The sequence below is a fragment of the Saccopteryx leptura genome, chromosome 1 (assembly GCF_036850995.1).
Source record: "Saccopteryx leptura isolate mSacLep1 chromosome 1, mSacLep1_pri_phased_curated, whole genome shotgun sequence".
Classification (NCBI taxonomy): domain Eukaryota; kingdom Metazoa; phylum Chordata; class Mammalia; order Chiroptera; family Emballonuridae; genus Saccopteryx; species Saccopteryx leptura.
In genome coordinates this window covers 203,579,258-203,601,117 of record NC_089503.1, presented here as the reverse complement: position 1 = coordinate 203,601,117, position 21,860 = coordinate 203,579,258, and the positions used below count along the sequence as shown (strand labels likewise).

Genomic DNA, 21,860 nt, shown 5'->3' with positions numbered 1-21,860 from the left:
GGAAGAGAAAGAAAAAGAAGAAGAAAAAAGGGGAGAGAAGAGGAGAACAGGAGAGGGGAGGAGACAACCGAAGAGAGGAGGGAAGAGGAGAAGAGAGAGGTAAGATTTGAGTAACCCTTTGAAGGCTGAAAAAAATGTCTAGGTATTCTTTGAATTAATCCAGTCCTACAATTTTATGAAAAGGATAATCTTATTTAGAAATCTAATCAGCAAAATTAAAGCTAATTTCCTAATTTGCCATCTTCGCCATCTACAAAAGTGCAACTCCCAGACAAATGTATATTTGAAGTAGGAAAGGCCTAAAAGAAGAGTGAGAAGGCCACTCGAAAACTGCCTTCCTAACCTCTGAATCAGAACTGATCTTACAATCACCAGGGTAAAAGAATCAGTTCAGAGGCAAAGCCAGAGCTCTGGTCCAAAGACCCGCTATAAATAGAACCTGCGCCCTGCTCTTGCCAGGAAAACTGGAGGCTTGAAGCAGGGTTCACCTCTCCATAATGATGAGGAACTGGTATCCTTTCTCAAGAAGGATCAAGCGAGTGGATTGCTGCAGCTCAAGAAGGGAGTTGGGAGCAGAGTGTCAAGGGCCACAGCCTACAGAGTCCTCACTTAAAATCCCCACGGTGAGTTGGTCCCCTCAGCGGCCCACAAGACTTCCCCTCTTCTCCCTTTCAGTCAGCACCACGGATTTGTTCTTGGTGACAGAACCTACAGGACATTCCAGAGACCCAGAAGAGAATGTAGACAAAGCCTAGACCACAGAGTCTCAACCTCGGTGTACATATGAGTTCCTCAGGGGAGCTCTCAGCACCCAGCCCTTGGAGTCGATGTTTTTCAAGTACCTTACCTTACTTCATCCTCATGTGCAATCTCTGGGGAAGATGTTTTCATTCCCATGTTACAAATGAAGAAACATGAAGTTGGAGGGTAAGAGCATCGCCGAGTCACTGCTTTAACACACGGGAAGGCTGGTCTGACGTGCAAAGCATCCAATGCCGGATCTTGTGTCGTGTCGACTCCATGAGCACCACCTTGTCCACTTACAGGAGGGTTCTGAAATTCAGAAGAAAAGGACTTATTTTAGAAATTGGCTTATTGGGGGGAACTTCTCTGCACTTTTTAAAGATGGCGTGGCAGTTACCCAAGCAAAGGGGAACTTGTTCTTTACAATTTTATAGGACTTCAAAGAAAGTAAAAATTACCCAAAAGAAGTGTGAGAATGATTCCTCCAGGACACATAATTATTGTATTTATATAGCTACTACAACTCTTAAAACAATGTTGATGTATGGTGACATCTGTTGCATTAAGAGAGAGAGAAACAGAACTCTCCTGATCTTTTCAGGTTCATGGTGTCATTAGTCAATCTGAAGTAAGGATTGCAGGCGTTGGTGTACAACAGCTCCATTCTGTCTTCAAAAATATTTATATGATATGACACACCTGAGCTATATTTACTTATGGTAGTTAGCTTTTGAACCACTTAAAGGTTCACACAGACCTATAATCCAGCCAGCAGTCCAATTGGACGTTTTAAGAACTCCCTACCCCCTATTAAATCTCTTTCTGTTATCCCTCTTCCTCTCCTTCCACCTGTCCCCAACATTATCATCCCCGTCCAGATGGACTCAAGCTATTGACTGCCTTATTCCACTTAGTCTACTTCTTTAATATGACTTCTAGATCTCCCTTCTAATGTAAATAAGCATTCTCTATGCTTTCTTCACACACCTCTCACACTGACTGTTCTATATTCCAAAACCGTCATTTAATAAGCTCTTCTCTTTTCCAGTGAAGACCATCTGATTTTCCCACAGTCTGTCATCCCTCCAAATGGCTGTTCATTGACCGGGAGGATCCTCCCCAATTACTTCAGAACCAGGCTCCATGTCTTCCTCCACAACTGGTCCTCCATCAATATTTGTGGATCTTCCTCTGCATTTGGAATTCTCCATCATAGCCTCCCCTCCTCTTCAATCTCAGAAAACTGTCTTCACTCCATCTCAGCCTTCTTTCAATATAGTCAAACCTCAGCTTTCTTTATTATACCCACTGTCCCATTTCTAAGACCTTAATCTGAAATTCAATTCACCCTATAGGACCGTAATCTCCCATCTCCCCAATTTACCTATTTTTTTTTTTATCCCACTGGCCTTTGATCTTCATAACAGCCCACAATCCTATAATCTATTTCATTTCAGCTTGATTAGCTTCCCAATCCGGCCAGGTGAAATGGTCAAATTATTCACTGCCTCCCTCGTCCCCTCTGCCCCTTGATCTCTTACCCTTCCCACTTAGCGGATCACTGTCTCCCTTTCCTCTTGCTTTCCAAAATATCTCTGTCCATGGCCTCCATTGTTTCACCCAAATATTTCTTAATCCCATGAAATCTGGCTTCTACACATACTGCTATGCTGATGCTTTCTCCCTATATTTCTGGAATTTATTTAACCAACTCACAACCAAATTAAGCAACCTTTGCTCATTTTTCAATTCCTTGCTTATCCTGTTCAAATCTTTTAGAAAGTCTTCCCTGATCCTCTGAGTTGAATTCGATTATTCTTTTTTTCTAGTACGATATCAATAGTTTTATTTTTATGATGCTTATTTTATTCTATTGTGATTAAAGCTTCTATATATGCCTTCTCTACTATGTAATAAGCTCTTTGAAAACAGACATCATGTCTTCTTAATTTTTATATCCCTAAAAAACCCAGCAATACTTTTTGCACATAAAAGTTCATCTGCTACATTCACATGTACATCTTTAGACGCATACACTGAAATTTAGTGTTTTTGAAACTGCTCATTATAATCATTTGTCTATGTAGACAAAATATAGCTTCAAGGCTTCTTGGTGACACATTGCTTAGGAATTGACAGAAAGGCCATAGAAAACAGATATTTATCCTAGCTGTGAAATGTCTTCCTCCTCTCTTCTTTAGATTCTCCCCCAATCACAGTGATGGCTGAGCTGATGGATGAAATGATCAACTTGAAGAAAAATAATTATTGTAATCTTCTGTCCTGGTTAAAAAGACAAGAAAGTATTTCTCACTCTGAAGAGCTCAGTGCATGAGAGATGAAAATGTGTCAATTCAGAAAGAGGAATGGCAGGAATAACTTGTCGAGGCTTCAGAATGCTTTGTAAGCCCACCATGGACTTTCAACCCTTGCAGTGAGTACATTCCACGAGGTATGGGATACAGCGAAAGGGCTCTGGACTTCTCCCAGGTCAGCCATGGATAGGCTACAAGACACTGTCAGAGTCATCCTTCGCTTTTGGCCTCAATTCCCCTGTCTATAAAATAAGGAAGTGCTCAGAAAACCAAATGATGGGACACAGCAAAGGGACACAGGGACCAACTAAAAGAGCCCCAAAGGCCAAAGATGGGACAATTTGTACAATAAAATATTGGATTATAACCCAAGGCATAAAATAAATACCCATAACTCCATACTGAATGATGCAAATGTATGATTAAATAAATGAGAAGAGACCTCTCTCCCTCTCAGAAGAATTCCAAATAATTTATGTAGATACGTTCCCCTCCAAGAGGTAGAATTTAACTTTTTCCCCCCAAACACTCTTTAGAGTAGGCTAGACATAGTGACTGGCTTCCAAATAGTAGAGTATAGAAAAGAAGGAAAAAGTAACTTCATGGTGGCCTGACTACCCTGGCCAGACGATCACGGTTAACAACAACAAGATGAGTCAGGCCAATAGCACGAAACCTTAAAATGATGTAATGGAAATGGCACTATACCTCTGTGGTCTTCCTCCCCCAAACCCGTGATCTCGGTCTAACCATAAGAAAATGTTGAAGAAATCCAAGTTGAGGGACATTCTGTAAAAAAACTTTGAAAACTGTCAAGGGCATCAAAGACAAGGGAAGTCTGAGAAACTGTCACACACCAGAGGAGGCTAAGGAGACATTGTGACTAAATGTAATATGATGTCCTAGATGTGATCCCAGAACAAATAAAAGGACATTAGAGAAAAACCAGTGAAATCTGAATAAAGTATTAGATTTAGTTGATAATAATGCACCAATGTTTATTTCTAACATGTGACAACTATATAGTGATGTGGGATGTTAACAATCAGGGAAGCTGGGTAAGGTGTATAAGTGAGCTCTCTGTACTATCTTTGTACCTTTTATGGAAATCTAAAGCTATTACAAAATTATTTTTAAGATAATAGGCCAGTTTATATTCTAAGGAAAACCTCACTATGAAGAATTATTTGCTTTCATCCATTTTAAAAACAACACTTAAAAATACACTTTAGATTCAATAAAGAAATACACTTTAGAACAGATGGACTTTATGTATCTTATATATTTTCTACATAAAGTAACAAACAGCCTAGAGTCATCTGTCTGGACACTCTTTTCCAGTATAACTGCAAGTTAGTTGTACCATAACTTTTGATTGACCTACTTAGAATTTTGGTACTTCCAATCATTCATTAAACTTACAAACTAAATTAATGGTTGTTCTTACATGTCTTGTTAGAACAAATTAATACTATCTGAACAAATTAATAACCTGGCTCCTATTCTTGTGATTTTGGCAGGTTATACTTTGTTTCTAAGGCTGATACAAAGAGGAATCTTAAGTTAGGGGTATGTTCTCCTATCAATACACACAGAGTTATCCATCACAAATGTTAGAAGAATGCCGCAGAAGAACAGCAGACCTCATCCTATCTCTCGTCAAAGCAATGAGAAGCTGGCCTAGTGCCCTAGTAAGAGACTTAGATGCCAACATGAAACACAGCTCAGTGTAAAAAAGCAAGTCATTCATTCAACAACATTTTTCTTAACACCTGACCTAAGGATACAGAAATGATAGACACTGAAGGGTTTCCATTCTTATTTCAGGCGCAAAATAGCAACATGTTAAACAGGAGGTGAGGAGATGCTAAACAGATGAAACTAAGTCCTTGAAAATGCAGTTGGGTCTTCAAAGAGCACCTGAAGAGCTGGTGAGTGGTAGAATAGTAGGGTAAACATGCATTTCATGATTAAACACTGATCACATGCCTCCCCTGGAGTGCCTCTGCTGGGTCCAGCAGAGGATGCCATGATTAAGACGCTGTCTGTGCCCTCCAGGCACTCGCTGTCCAGTAACTAGAATAAGGGAAGTATACCATTAGTTGCAAGCACAAAGTAGAAGTTAATATGTGCCCCCAAGAAAAGTACACAGTACTCCTGGAGCTTAAAGAGGAAGTTAAGGATAGGGAAGAAGATAGCATTTTGAGACAGGCTTCACCTATGGTACCAACTAGACAGGTTTGGATGGGGGTACTACACTGGCAAGGGGACAGCCTCAGCAAAAGCATTCCAGCTTTCCTGTTTACCTAGGTCCAAGGCTATGCATAAATAAGCTGTGGGAAATGGGACTCTAAAAAGGAACTGAGGTAGATGCAAAGTCTGAGGAGAGTGTGGGACCAGGAGCGTGATATTTACCTGTCCTTAAATGCATCGCCCCACAAACTGCTTATCATTTGTAAGGGAGAGACAGGAAGCGTACTGCAGAGACTCCCGAAGACACTTCAATCAGCGGTCAGTATCAACAAGGCTCAGTGTGACCAATGAGGAGCAGATGGACATCATGTGGCTCCAGATGCCACACCCTGAGAAGGACATGACCTTTTTTTGTAGTTTTCTAGCCAGACTGCTCATTATCGGGAAATGTGAATCAAATCATGAAGAAACATTACACAAACCTAAACAGACGAATATAACATAAAATAACTAGCCCACGTTCTTCAAATATGTCAATGTCATAAAAGACAAAGAAACACAGACTTCTTCCAGATTAAAGGACACCAGAGGAACAACATGACAAAAGGCAGTATGTGGTCCTGGACTGGGTCCTGAATTGCAGCAGAAACGCTGGACTAGGACGGTACCAGGACAATTCTCAGAATTGGAAGAAAGACTGAAAGTTGACTGTATATTTGTTAAAGTATATCCTCATGTTAAATTTCCTGAATTTAATAATTCCATGGTAATGGCATAAGAGAACATCCCTGCTTTTAGGAAAGAGGCATTGACAGATTAGGAAGTAAATGGGAATGATATAAGCCACCTCCTCTCAAATGATTCCGAGAAATATGTGTGTGTGTGTGTGTGTGGAAAGAGAGAAAGCAAAGGATAAAACAAAGGTGGCAAAATGTTAACTGGTGACAAATGAATGAGGTCAGAAGGATTTGTTGTTAGTATCAATCTTGCAACTCTTCTTTTTTTGTGTGACAGAGACAGAGACAGAGAGAGGGACAGATAGGGACAGACAGGAGGAGAGAGATGAGAAGCATCAATTCTTCGTTGCAGCCCCTTAGTTGTTCATTGATTGCTTTCTCATATGTGCCTTGACCTGGGGGGCTACAGCAGACCGAGTGACCCCTTGCACAAGCCAGTGACCTTGGGCTTAAGCTGATGAGCCTTGCTCGAACCAGGTGAGCCTGCGCTCAAGCTAGCGACCTCGGGGTCTCGAACCTGGATCCTCTGCATCCCACTCTGATGCTCCATTCACTGTGCCACCGCCCGGTCAGGTTCTTGCAACTCTTCTGTAGTTTGACATTGTTTCAAAATAAAAACATTTATTGAGTAAAGACCCTATAAAACATTAAAATCAAAATTATTTTTGTGCATGAAAGTTTTATAACCTAGAGTTCTATTAAGGTATAAATATTTTTACACAGCTATAAATTACTATGTATATAAGTACTTGAAACTTTAGGATCTCCCTTTTCACTTAATATTATCTTATTAAGTATTTAAGTATTGCCATGTATCAACTTGGTCATAGAGCAATCATTTTTAATAACTATATAGATCTCTACCATGTAATCATTCTTCTAGTATTGAACATTTCTGTTATTTCCAATATCACTGCTATAAACGGATCTATAAAAATTACTTTATTTCCTTTTGGATATATGTCCTAGGGGTTTTAGGATAATTCTGTATAACAAGATCTCGAAAGGGGACTGCACTGTTTCAGACATCAGAATTATACAGATTGAGATTCACTTGTGCCACAGGACGCTGTCCATACTTGTGAGCACAGAGTCAGTTCTGAAAACTGTTCATCAGCACAAGAGCTCTCAGACACACACACACACACACCCCACTCACCAAGCCCGAGGAGCAAACCAAGGGGATCGTGTTCAATGATCTCTAAGTTCCCCACCTGCTTTAAGATTCAAATTGAAAAAGTTCTTAAAGTAGCAATGAATTTATGGAAATTAATAACCTGACTTAGGCCTTGGATAATTTTAACATGTAGTTTCAACTGCCTTAAGTAACACATGAACACATTATCATTATGAATAGAAATCCAAGTGGTATTCAAGAAGGCAGAAGTTCTCCCTGGCTCCCTACCCATAATCCTAAGGCACCCTGTCCTGCCATGCTGCAGGACGTTCTTCTAGGTGTTTGTCTGCTGTGGAGGCAGTGCGGCTCTGGAATTACAGGTGCAGACTGCTGGGTAGTGCTGCCCGGGTCCACAGCCCAGCAGTACAGACAGCCAGTGTGGAATCTCACCGAAGTCACCTAAAACCCCTGTGGTTTAGTTTCCCCATCTCAGAACAGCCACAACAGTGACAACCAGTCACAAGGCTGCTGTGAGAACTAGACTAGACATACACATAACACACTTAGAACAGGCTGGCACCTAGGAAGCAACAGCGATAACTGATCAATTTTTCACTGTTTCATAACAAAATATCTACACTTGCTTCTTCCCGTCCAGTTGAAGAAGAAGAAATATAAACACTCGACTTCAAAGAAGTCACTCAAAGTACTACATTACATCAGAGGTCCTCAGGAAAATAAGAGGTCTTCTGGAATATGTAATCATTGGTTTTTGAGACAAAAGGTTTCTTCAAGTATTATCCCACACACCTCATAGATGAGAAAAATCAGGCCCATCAAAGTTCTGTTGCCAAGATTTCAGATTTTTATTGAAAATGGGAAGTATAAATGTGTGTGGAAGAGGTAGGCAGTAAAATGCAAAGAGAGCCAGGTCCTGGGCCATGGCCGGGCAGCTCAGTGGACAGAGCACCTTCCGGGCACACTCCGGTTGCGAGCTGGATCTCCAGTCAGGGCACATACAAGAAGCAACCAGGGAGCGAGTGCATAATAGATGGAACAACAAAGTGGTACAAGGAATTGATGCTTCTCTCTCTCTTCTCTTTTCCCACCCCTGCTCTCTCTCTCTCTCTCTCTCAAATTAATGGAAAAATTTAAAAGAGAGAGAGAGAGAGATCCACATCCAGCCTCGTCTCTCTAGGTCTGTCCCATCACCCAGCACTCATCACCCCTAAGGACCTAAGGACAGCAAGGAGCAGAGCACCGCACTGCAGGGCTTGATGAATGAGGAAGGTTTGTTTGTCAGCAGAGGGCGAGGGGATGCTGATGTGCTTACTCTGTTGTTTATTCTGCATTTACCTCGTAAAAGATTTGCATTTTCTAATCCAGAATCCTTGAATGAAAAAAAAAAAGTCTGCCTTGCTGGAATTGGATTTATTTATTATTTGGGCTATAGAGACTAAACTTTCAACTGACACGAGGCAGAATAAAGTGCCACATTTTCTTCCAGTCAGTTCTTCACCTTTACACAGAGATAAGAGCCGTGCCAAAGGTTCTTGATCCCGTCCACGTGAAAGGGCTGCAGCTAACCCCCATGACTTAGTCCACAAGTCAACAGCTCAAATAATGAAAATTGTGCAGACCGGGACCGGACCGAGGGATGGGACCAAGGGAGGGATGGGACCGAGGGACTGGACTGAGGGTGAGGGTTTGTGCAGTTCCTGGCTCTGCAGGGGACAAACACTCCCTCTGCGGGGGTGGGCCCTGCACTGACAGGTGATCGATCCATTTGCTCCCACGACAACAACACACCCTGCAGAGAGCACGCATGTAATGCCCTGTTTGAGACGAGAGACAAAGGGTGGGGAGAGAGGCCTGAACTTGCCCTTTAACCAGACTCAGGTACATTTCCCTGGACTTCTTGGCTGAACACCATATCAACCTGTTTCCAACAGCAACAGATGACCTTGGGTAGCAGAGTGAACTATGGCTCTGCTGGTATGATTGTAAAGATCTGTCTGCCCCAAATTTCCCCTCACTCTCCTTGAAAACTGTCTGGTGTGAGACTTAATTCCTTCGGCTTAGCAAGCATTGTCTTAAAATGTAAATGCCCTTGGGATGGCTTGTTAACCCAGCCAGTCATGACTCAGTCGTTCCCACAGTGACACAGTTCTTTCATCCATTCCCTTCTTTCTACCAGCTGGCTGAAGTCACCAGTCTAGAAGATAAGAGTTACTAGGTATGATTGATTGTTGTTATTCTATTTTATCTTTGACACGAGAGAAAGAGAGAAAAAGAGACAGAGAGAACAAGACGATTTTGGAGTGTGGGGCACTGCCTTGGAAGTGGGGTGGGGATAGGAGTAGACAGTATGAGCTGTAGGAGGACCTCAGGGGGGCCTTGATCCCCAGCGTGAGGGAGGGACCCAGGAAGGGAGTGTTAACCCCAAATAAGCCCCACTATTTCCCAACTTTAGGACCAGCCTACTTCAGGGAATAGTATTCCAGATCGGGACAATGACCTAGAATTGCATAAACTCTGCTTATCTTTCAAATTAATACCACTGGGATTAATGAGAGAGCAACGTCTCAGTGCATACACTTAGTTAAAAATAACCCAATAACCACATGAACAAAAAGCATAAGGAAAAACTCTAAACGCATGCGCGTGTGTGCACACACACGCAAACGCGCACCCTCTGATGTACAGTTATAATTTCAGTGAGGAACAGAATCCCAAAGCTGCACGTGACACAAAGATAATAGCCCATCTCTCTACTTCTTTCTCCCCCTTCACGGAGGCGAACTCAAGGCTGTGGTCATCCTCCGACGGTCTTGGTCCAGGAGGACCTTCCCACAGGAGCCTGCTCCCCTGCCCTGTGCTACATTTACTGAACCACGGCCGGTGGCCACAGCTGAGCTTGGGGTGAGAGGGAGGAAGGACCCACATAGCTGGGAACTGCTGGCCACCTCTCTTCAAAAGTGGGCTTAGCAGATGTGTGAGCCAGCAACTATAAACGGGCTGCCAGTAAACTAGGGTTTGCCAGATCTGTGTCGATGACCAGGGTGTCTGTTTAAACCAAGCTGTTCCTCAGAATTCTAATTCCACAGACCAGGGAAAGGCCCAGGAAATTCTGTGTTTCACAGGCACTTCAGATAATTTCTGTAATCAGTCAAGTTTTATAAATACCAAGATAAGAAATCTGCAATTTCAGAAGAAAACTAGGAAGAAGGAGAGGCCAGAGGGGGTTTTCTCTGTCCCCAGAGTCAGGGAATGTACCTTGCTGTCCCTTTTGGAGGATAAGGTAGATTATTGCTTCAGGCCCATCCATTGTCTATCTGGAGCTGAGAACTTTCCATGATGTCAACAGAACACAGTAAGTCAAGATAGGGAGGCAACTATTTAGCTCTTCTGTGTAGAGGCCTATTAATACCCACAAACTCATTACATACGGTGAAAATCTAGTATCACATGGCTACTCTCCCATGTGCTGGTGGTCAAGTCATGCCCACCCCACCCACACACAACAAAAATCTCACCACTATCACGGTCAGCCATAGTTCTGAGATGATAAACTAGCGCTGGTTAAAGCAGCCAGTCAAATGTGGGGACTGCTAACAGCTAGAGTGGAGTACAGCTGTCAAGCAGAACACAACTCTTCACAAGAATTCCTCCACCACAGAAGCGCCTTAGAACCTGCTCCAGTCACTTCCCAAGTGCACTAGCCTAGGCCCGGAAGAGAACACATGGAGACAAAACAGTAATTATCTGCAATGGTAGAATTTTAAAGGCAGTGTTACGATATTTATTTTCTTTACTGTTATTTTACTATGGATGTGATAAATAAGAAATTAACTGCTAATGCATGACTTGCTATTCACCCATCCCTATTCTGTCAAAAAGTAAATTAAGATATTCCTTAATGACTACAAAGTCAGTTTACTAATTACTTCTGTTAATAAAGATATTATATCCCATCAATATATTTCATTGTCATAAACTCCACTCTCAGAGAGAAATAATATCAGGCCTTCAGAGTCATATTCCAGCATCAGAACAAGTACTTTATACAGTATGAAAAAAAATGAATAAATTTAAATGAATAAATTTAATAAAGGGTTATTAAAATAGCACCGGGCATTCTGAAAACCATAAACTATGCCCCAGAAGTCTCTGAGGTGGAGGGAAGAGAGCGGTCCAGGTTGAGGAGGTGGGGACGAGAGAGAGGGAACAGGACCTGCAGTGTGGGAGTGCCCTGCGTGCAGGGGCCAGGGTGGCCAGGGTCTTTGCTGCCACTGTCTCCACAGCCTGAGGCTGGGGTGCTTGGTCCCAGGCACCTTCTCCCTGGATAGCAGGGCTCTCAGTAAGAAATTTACAGGTCGAAATTCAGGCCTCACGATCCTTTCAGGCTCTGATAAAGGTAGAGCAGAGAGAATTGTGACCAGGAGGACCCCCGGCTCCAGAGAGGAGGGTCTGGGGCCTGTGAATGAGTGGGAACACCTGGGTAGCAGAGTGAAGGGCTGGAGACAAGCCCTGTGACAGCATGGCCTGGAGAGGTCAAGGGCAGAGGTCAAGGGCAGAGACAGGAAAGGATGTAGACCCCGAAGAGAAACCAGGAAGACCTGCGGCTGTACTGCTCACAGTTGGCCCGGCTCATGCTGCCCTGCCTGGCATGCCCACGAGGGTTTTCCCGTTCCAGCGCAGCTCACCAGAGGACCTTTGCCTCCAGAGCATTTGCTAAGGCAGATGTGACTATGCAAGAGAAAGACAGGTGCTCCAGTGCAGGCCAGTGGGCAACACTGGACTCACACACCTTTCCCAAAGTTAAAAAATACGATGTCTGCAATCTGTACTAAAAGCCAAGGTGGTTCATTTTGTTGTTTTTACTTGTCCTTTCAAGGAATCTTAGAGGACAACATTTCTGATGAATATTTTCACTAAGAAAAAAAAAATTAAGTTGGAATCAATTAGACATTTGTTTGTATATTTTAAAGTTTTATGTTCTCCTTATTTTGAGAATAATGATTAGGTTTTACCTTACATCTAATAAAAAGAAAAAGAGAATAAAATCTATTTTGATCCTAGAACTTACACTTAATCAAGAGTCAGTCAGATTTCTCCAAACTCTCATCCAGAATAGATCCTTCCATTTTAAATGAAAGACTCTTGACACCGAGGGGTAAGGTTGTTCCATGCCATCACAGCACCTTAGCCCAAATACTATCTCCCCTGGCTGTATTTCCCTATCGTTGCCTATAGGAAATTTTAGAGATAGTGGCATTGTAGGAGAATTTGAGGGACTAGAAAGGCTAGACGAGTAGTTAATATTTGAGCAGATAAGCAGAATCTATACAAAGTCCATGAATTGAAGTCCATTCTATTTAAAGGTGTAGAATGCCTTCACATTCTAATAACAGCCCTCTTGTTGTACTGACTGCTTCTAAACCAATCTGTGTAAGTGTTCTAATCATTGTATTTATAAATAACATACAGTATACCATACCATGCCTGTGAACTTGAGAGTATCTCACACTTGAGGGGACAAAGGCCTAGAGAAATCAGGTCAAGACCCAAGGCCAGGCCTGACATGTGGTGGTGCAGTGGACAAAACGTCGACCTGGAAATGCTGAGGTCGCCGGTTCGAAACCCTGGCTTGCCTGGTCAAGGCACATATGGGAGTTGATGCTTCCAGCTCCTCCCCCCTTCTCTCTCTCTGTCTCTCCTCTCTCTCCCTCTCTGTCTCTATCTCTCCCTCTCTCTCTCCTCTCTAAAAGTGAATAAATAAATAAATAAAAAGAACTAGGTAAGCTGGATTGAACTCCCCTTCCCTAGATTTAAAAAAAAAAAAAAAAAAAAAAAAAAAGACCCAAGGCCACTGAGCTAGTAAGTGGCAGAGCCAGGATTTGGATTGCCCTGATTCCTGGGCTGCTTTGCTCAGCTCTCAACCCATCCCCCTCAGTGTGATACCCTCAACATTCTAGGGTCATCTCTTCCAGTGTCGCCAGCCCATCTCCTCTACTCTGGATTGCACCCAGGCCTCTGTGTTTTCAGAACTGTTTATAGGTTGTCTCCCAATAGGGACTGCATGTTCCTTGAAGGCAGGTCCATGGCTTACTTATCTTGATAGCCCCAGAACCTACCAGTGAGACAGACAGAGAATAAGCGTTTGTGGGGTATTGAAAGAAGAGATATCTAGAGAAGATGCCAAAATTAGACATTTGTTATTATCATGTAGAACCTAATATTATATATTAATACTTTTACTTCATATAATTGACATTACTAGAATTATTCTGTTATATTATGAAATTGGTAGCTGATATAGATTTGATTCTATTTTCAACTAATTGTGCTAGAGCTTTCTGGCTATTGTCAGCCGCTGCAACATTTAAGATGTCAACGGGGGCCTAATGAATGAATAAAAGGAAACAATACAATGGTGTATTAAATACAGTAGAAATAAATGCTAATTGTTGATTAAGATGAAGGCCAGACTGCTAACAACCATGTGAATATTTTGAGAACTCCCATGTTCATAGCTAATGCTTTCCTCCCTCTTCATAAACACACTGGGATGCACTTTGCTTGGATCCTACTGGAGGGAAGAGTCCCCGTCACCTCCATGTCCAGATTCCCTGTGAAGCTGGACTCTTCTGACAGTACCCTTCACCCTGATTTCAGGAAGTTCCTATCACAACCGTCACGGCATACAGAACATGTGTGCTAGCAGAGATCTCACTAGGAGCCGGGAGAGCAGGATAGCATGACGACAAATCTTGGCCCTGCACCTACAAGTTGTCTTGAACAGGTGACTTAACTTCTCTAGGTCTCAGTTTCCTCACATGCAAACTGGAGGTGAAATGGTGTCTACTGAATAAGGCTGTTGGGAGGATTTGCTGAGATAAGGTATGAAAAGCACTTCCCACAGTAACACCTGGCACAATAAACGCCGGCTATTGCATCTGGGGGGACTACTGAGCGCGAGCCGCCATGTGCCACACAGCAGCACTAGTCTGTGAGCCAACCTCAGCACAGGTGTCAGTGCTGAAGCATCCGACCCTCACTTGAGCCCTGCAGTGACGTGGTACAGACTGCCTGGGTGCAAGTGGTCGGTCTTCTGCCGCGTGACCTGGGAGAGCTGTTTAACCTCATGCCTCAGTTTCATCCTGTGTAAAGGGATGATAATAACAGGACACACATTACTGTGAGGATCAAGTGAGTCTGAATACATCAGATGTATCAACTAGATATTATTATTCCTGGCCACTTTCAGCCTTTACACTTCTGAGCTGAAGCAAACAGAGAAGTGACAGTCTATGTGGTCACTGAGGGAATTTACAGTCTCTTCCTACATTTTCCAAATCATCTGAGAAATACTGTGTACTCTACATTGCTGTTGAAGATGTTGGAGATCAACATAACAATATGCCTTTTTCTGTCTTTCAACAATTTGCAAGAATTTATAGCCCTCCTATAAAGGTCTGGTTCTCCTGCCCAGAGGTGTTAGAGAAAGAGAGAGAGAGAGATATCAACCTGTTCCGAACTGTTTTACCGAAAACAGCACAAAAAGTGTTCACAACTATCACTTGATTATTCCTACTGTAGAAAAATAGTGAAAACAGCTATGAGGACTTTAAATAAGACTTTCATTGCATGCAGAGGAAACGGCACAATCTGCACACTGAAGTGAGTATAGTTTCTGAATAAGTCCTGTAAAGTAAGGAGGCACCTGAGATAAAGCTGAAGCACACCCTTCCCAATAGCGATCTGCCGTCCACAATAAAAACTGTCATGAAAGCCAATCCCGGGCCAGGTGAAGTCCTGGTAAAAGGCACCCTGTCCGCTGCCTTGGACAGATACCACTGGCAGTGCTGGAACAGCATGTCCGCGCAGCACTGCTTCCTCGGTCTCTAAGAAGCTACCTGCCTCTCTCTGTCTCTCTCTCTCTCCGTGTCTTCCTTCTGTCTGTCTTCTCTGTCTCTCCCTGCCTGGCAGCTGTATGGCAAGCCAGACTCAGGAGGACACTGAAGAATCCCAAACACGAGAGCCAGGATGATGAATGTTGTCCGTCACCCGAATCTGTCACGTCACCAAGGTGCTGCTTTGGCAGTTACTCAGCAGTCTGTGTAAAATGCGTCAGTGTGCTCGATCCAGTTCCAGACATCTGATGCCCAGGTCACAGATCACCTGTACTGGGGACAGCTCTGGGTTCAGAGTGTCCCTGTGAGGTTCAGTGTGTCGCGGGACACGCCAGAACAGGGAAACCCAGAGCCCCGTGAACAGACAGAGCCCAGCAGCGGAGCTGGTGACAGGAAGAGGCCCCAGACAAGCTCCAGGGGGTTCACAGGAGGTGAAAGAAGATGTGGAGGGGACGGGCAGGGGCTCAGCCAGCAGGCCTGGAAAGACAGGTCACCTGTCAGTGAGGCGAGCCGCATCACGTCCTTTCAAGAATTCGTGGTGGTTTGGGTAATCAAATACATAATTAAAATTAAAGTTGCACATGGGAGAAAAACTCTGGTTGAGAAATTATAAGATTAGACGTCTGGTCTCCGTTTACCCCTTGCAAGCTGTGTGACCTTGGGCACATCACTTCACCTCACTCAGTGGATCCTGGCAGCTCTAAATGGGGACAACACCCATCGTACCTGTTGCACAAGATTGTCGAGACTTGATGAAAGGATAGGTGTGAAAGTAGTTTAGGAGTACCTGACAAAGTGCAAGTGCTCCAGGACATGACAGTGACGCAGGCTTTTCCCCTCTGCTGCGCCCCAGGGAAGCAGAATCTCTCACCATGGAGGGAGGTGGACTGAGAAGCGCTGGGCTGGGAGGACCTGGACCCGCAGAGAAGCAGGCTGGGAGAACCCGGACTCATGGCTTATATAAGCTAGAAGTCGGTTCTCGGCACCACGGCTCACACCTCACCCATTTCAGCCCCACCTACACACACACACCACGGGTCACGTCTCTCCTCTGACCACGGGTTCCATTACTCCACTGTCAACAAGATGTTTCATGTTTTAAGTTGAAAATGGAAGCCCGGAGACCGCATAGCCCACACATGGGTCCCCTTGGCCTTCAGTGTGGCCTACACAGGGTGCTTCCCCCTAACTCGCCCCGCCCCAAATTACAGATAGTCTCTTCCTTTGTTAATATGTAAAAGTCAGTACATTTCCATTAAAATATAGTACTCTAGATTTTCTTGGAAAATCAAAAGCTCTAGCAACACCGAGTCCAAACTCCCACAAGCAACATTCACATTAAGGAGCAACAGAGTGATGGGGAGAGACTGTTACAACCGGCTGCAGAGCCCCGCCCCCAGAGCTCCTGATTGGGTAGCCCTGCGTGGGCGGGAAAATCTGCATTTCTAACACGTTTTCAGGGGGTTCCTATGCTGCTGGTCCCGGGACCACATGTTGAGAACCACCTGAGAGATCATTGCTTGGGCTGCTCTTGTGAAATAGGGATGCGCACTCCCGGTGGTCACAGCTTCCCCCCACCCTCACCTTCTCTTGTAGTGAATACAGTCTCTGCTGTCACTTGTGTTCACGCTGTTCCTTTTCTTACATGCGCAGCGCCACTAGATGCACCTGGGCTCCTAGACATGAGTTTGCCAGCTCCGCTGAGGGCAGGAACTCTGCCTTCCTCTTCACCTCCTTCGCCCTGTCCCTCACCTCCGTCTCTCGTGGATACACACTCACCATCCCACACAGTATCTTAGAGCACTCAAATACGATATTCAAATAGCTTATACATTGTGGCATTACATTCCTACATAAAACTTGAACCCTCCAAGGCCCGAGCTTGAAGGACAGCAAGACTTGTAAGCTGGGAGCTGGTTTAATGCTCCCTCCCCTAGTTTATTGGATCCCAATGAAGAGCAGGTCTGTGCTGTCTTCAAGGTCAAGTGGAAGACAGAGAAGATGACAGATCATTACACCAGGTTAGGCATACATTCTCCTGAAACTCACTTCTTCTCTTTAGCGTCTCAGCCCCAGTACTTAGCTCCAAATCCCCTAAAATTGGCTGTTATCTAGGAACACCAACAAATGAGTCATCAACAAACTGTCTTCACTAATTGGTTTCATGATCACCAGTCTGAGTGAGGGCACAGGCTTGGTGGATAATCTTCTAACTTTCTTTTCGATGGGCTGATTAATGAAGACTTGTAACAAATTCTGTGCACATTTTGAAATCCACCCAGAAGCAGGCCAGACTCTTGTCCCTAGTGTCCATCCCCACCCACGCATGCTCTATCTGGGATCCTTGGTCCTAAGCCATGGTTTGTGTAACATGAACTCAAATTTAATTTCCACCGAGAGTTTAAGTGTTTCTCTTTTCAATAATGAAACATGGGCAGTGCATTCCAGAGACTCTGTACAGAATTCTAGTTTTAAAGCCAAAAAAGTTTAACCCTTTTTTATGGGCTGACAGCAAATGAAAAGAGTTTTGTTTTGCCAAAAGGAGTACCAAGGTAATTGGTAAAGGCTTGACTTCATTCAAGTTTTCTTGAAGGGTGACCAAAAAAGGAAGAAACTTCTAAATTAACTATTAGAGGCTAACCTGCACTGTCCAAGAGTGGCCTCAGAGCAGTATACTATCACTTCCATTTTATGAGAAGAAAAAAAAAAAAAGCCCTGAGGCTTGGAACAGCCTCCTCGGGATTACACACCATCAAAGAGAGTTCAACTCACTGTCAAGCCCACAACCTCCCCACTACCAATTTACCTTCACCATCCTCAGTCCTCGTACCAAGTGCGTATCTTCCTTCTAAACTGCTTCTATAAAGCTTAAGAACTCAGGCTAAAGATGCCCCAAACTCAAAACACAGAAGACCCTGTGGTGATTACTTGTTAAAACCAAGAATAAGAAACAGAAAATTAGCACATAGCATTTCAGAGCAAAGACATGCAAACACACTTTTATAAGTGACAAATGACAACCAGGCCAGAATGGCTTTGCTTGAATGTAATAACAAGTCCCAAGAAAGAACAGTCCTCAGAAGGAGATTGGGAAGTAGCAGCAAAGGTCAAAGAGTCTTAGACAAAATTTATCAAAGCCCATCAAGCATCCTCCAAGGACAATGGTGCCTGGGTGTCTAGTCCTTAATGAAGACAGATCCTAAAACCTGTCAATTTCAGAAAGCCCCAAACCATGAAGGAAAAGACCAACAAATTCACCACATGAAAAGTAAGCATTTCTATAAAGGATGCCTTTAAAAAATGAAAAGGTGAATGAACATTTGAACACATCAGAAAAAGGGTTAACATTATTACTACTATAAATACCCCTCCCCCAAATAATAAAAGACAAAACCCAACAGAAATAAATAAACAGGAGAGGAAATGAATAGACAAATCATGGAAAAGAAAATGTAAATATCTCAAAAACATGCAGAAAAATTCTCAACCTCACCTGTAGTCAGAAAACATGCAAATCAAATCAAAGGTGCACTGTTTTTTTAGACCACAGTGCCCAAAACAAACAAACAAACACCCTTAAAAACATCAGTATCATGAGGACTAGTGAGGGTATAGGGAAACAGATATGGTCCTCAATTTCTTAGTGTGTAAGAATGCTACATAATCCTCGGAACATAATCTGGCCATGTATAATACAATAACTATGCCCTCTGACCTCAAACTCGGCTTTGGATAATTATATACTGAAGCATTTTAAGTAGTGAGAAAAAAATATATAACTTTCATCATTCATTAATAGGAGAATGACTGAATAAATTCTGGACATCCAAATAAATATTGTGCAGTTATTTAAAAGAACAAAAATAGCATTATTTGGGAGATAGTAAAAGGCAGTGGCTAGCACTGTGGACTCAGGAACCACATTGCCCAAGTTCAAACTGCCGCTCCACAATCATTAGCTGTATGACCTTTAACAAATTTATCATATCTCAGTTTCTTGTCCACCCAATAGGGCTAACAGTACCTACCCTATATGGTAGTTGTGGGGTAGATGAGATGAAGCATAGTGCCTGGAATCCAGCAGGTACTGAAATGAGGTCCATATCGTTGAGGTAGGGTGGGATGGAGGGGAGAACTATACACACTGTATGGCACAGACTATATATTTTGGCCATGCCCAGGTGACTCAATGGATTGAGCGTTGTCCGGGTGTGCTGAGATCACAATTTCGATCCCCGGATAGAGCACATACAAGAAGCAACCAGTGAGTGCACAACTAAATGGATCAACCAAGTGGAACAATGAATTGATGCCTCTCTCTCTCTCAAATTAAAAAAAAAGTATATAAATTTAAAAGCACACTGTGTATACAGTATTTGTATGTGATTGTGAGAGGAAAAAGTTTTATCTTTTTCTTTGCACATCTCTGTGTTTTAGGCTTATTGCAAAGAACATGTATTATTTTGGTGGTTTGAAAGAATAATCCAGTTATCATATTTTGGAATTGAGGGGGAGACAAAATATACTTTTAAACTTCCTGTGGGGAAGTAGAATGAAAAGACAAATTCAAAGAGAGAAAAGAATAATGTAAAATTTCTGTAAAATGGATGATAGCAAGTGTTCAGTTTCTATAGGATTTAATTTCATGAAATGCTCTTTTAAGAGGCATAGCCCCTTTCACTTTAAAATATTCATATTTATAGTACACCAGAAATTACACCTTTTGAAGCTATATTTAGAATACAAATTTTACGTGTCAACTTAGAAATTATGTTGGGGAAGGTGTGTCAGCAAAAACTGCCTCATCCCTTTCAGCTTACACAATGAGATCAACTTGGGATATGGTTATTCCCTTTGGGTAAGAAGTCAACAGTCAAGTAGGGTAGTCCCAATCCCATCTTCCTAAGGCCACTTCTCCCCTCCTGTTTCCACCTGTTTTGTGGGCTCTCCTGGGGCCAGTGGTCAAGTCGAGTTTGTTCCCAGAATGCTGACTGGGTCAGAACGACACACCAATTAAATCAGCTCTAATGCTGTTTGGAACCCAAGGCTATATATAATTCACAACCAGTCCTATGCCCATCTCAAATTATGTCCCACTACCTGATTCAATATATTCAGAAGTTCTAAAAGATCAAATGATTACAGAAAAATGCTCTAAAAACCAAGAGCCAAAAAGATGGCGTCAATTTCATTATGAACATCTCTCAGCATGAGTTTTCCAAGGGAAAATGAAAAGTTCAGAGATTAAATTATCTTGTTCTAAAGTACAGCCCAAAGTAATTAGTACCAATTTCATGTTCAAGTCCAAAATTATCGATGTCCAACATTGAAATCCCTTGCTCTTGTGAATTCAAGTTCAAACAAGAGGTTTTGTTACTGCCTGGCAGTGAACTGAGCTCCTAAAACAGAGGCTCTCCTTCCCCCCGAGGAAGTATCTTTGAAACTTATCCCAGGCCTCCCTTGGCATGGGCAGCAGAAACGTGTGGTATGAAGCCTGACGTGTGGTAGCGCAGTGGATAAAGCATTGACCTGGAACACTGAAGTCACCGGTTCAAAACCCTGGGCTTGCCTGGTCAAGGCACATATGGGGTTTGATGCTTCCTGCTCCCCCCTCCCTCTCATTCTAACTCTCTCTCTTCTCTAAAATGAATAAATAAATAAAAATTTAAAAGTTGTGATTATTAAGGTGACCAACTTAAAAAAAAAAAAAAAAAAGAGGCCGTCGAGCAGAAAGCACACTTTCTGTGGGTGGCCTGGTTTCCATGAAAAGGGGAAAGGAAGGAAGAAGGTGGGTTGCACGTGCCAAACTTACACATCAGGAAACTTGCTAGTAGCAATGGAATAGCAGATCAGGTGGTATGTTAGTGGCATCCCTTCCTTACTTCGAGAAACATCTGATGTGGGAAAGAAGTGTTTTCCCCTAAAAGAGGGAAATATAACAGAACTACAAGAAACAGTATCTCTTATTTGAGAAATATTTATTGAGCTCAAATTTCTGAGCTAGATTTGCTGGGAGATTCTTGGATGCTGCCTACCAACCACTAACATCTGTAACATTTCCATTTTCGTGAATGTCACATTTTTAGTTTTTTTGTTACAGTAGTGCTTTACTTCTGGTACCAAATTTTGTTATTAGTAAAGATGAGGCTTTGTTTGCTACGCCAAATATCTCAGTGACTTAGATGTATTGAATATTTCTCATTCACCCTGCCACGTGTACTTGCCAAGGGTTTTTTTCAACTTGGTCCTGCCACCATTAGACACTGTGTGGTAGATTAAAGAGGACCACAAATTGTTATTCTTCTCCCCAATTCTCATCAAGAGGTGGAGTTTATGTCCCCTCTCCTTGAAACTGAGCTGGCTTTGTGACTGCTTTAGCCAATAGAATGTGTTCTTCCCATGCAGAAGACCTACAAAAACCTGGAAGCTCTTTATTCTGCACTTTTGAGAGTCCTGAGCCACTGTGTAAGAAATTGAGCTACTCTGCTGGGCTATGTGAAGCGGAGGCCCTGGGATAGCACTGGGAAGAAGGGCTTAGCCATTATAGCATCTCAGTGGAACCTCCAAATTGTCACAGCCCCAGACAATACCTGTCTAGAACCACATGAGAGATGCCCAGCAAAATCAGGCAATTGTCCATGAGCCCATTCAACCTATAAAACCATCAGAGATAATAAAATGGTTACTGTTTTAAGGTACTAAAGTACTCTCAGTGAGGAAACAGCATGAGTCAATTCTTAGAATGGGGAATGAACTTAGCAACGGAGGGGAATGAGACTAGTTATTGTAAAGGGAAATACGTCACAGCAATAGAGGGTGTGTCAGGGGTAATAGAAAA

General features: G+C 42.9%; 1 long non-coding RNA gene across 1 annotated transcript in view; it reads right to left on the bottom strand.

Moving 5' to 3' along the window:
• The window catches only part of LOC136405637 (uncharacterized), a 68,967-nt gene extending 62,350 nt beyond the window's left edge, over window positions 1–6,617 (bottom strand). The window contains exons 1-2 of the long non-coding RNA XR_010751549.1: window positions 6,507–6,617; window positions 848–1,053 (exon numbers count right to left, since the gene is read on the bottom strand). This is a non-coding gene — a long non-coding RNA (uncharacterized lncRNA). The remainder of the gene's footprint in view (window positions 1–847; window positions 1,054–6,506) is intronic.
• Window positions 6,618–21,860: the final 15,243 nt, after the last annotated feature.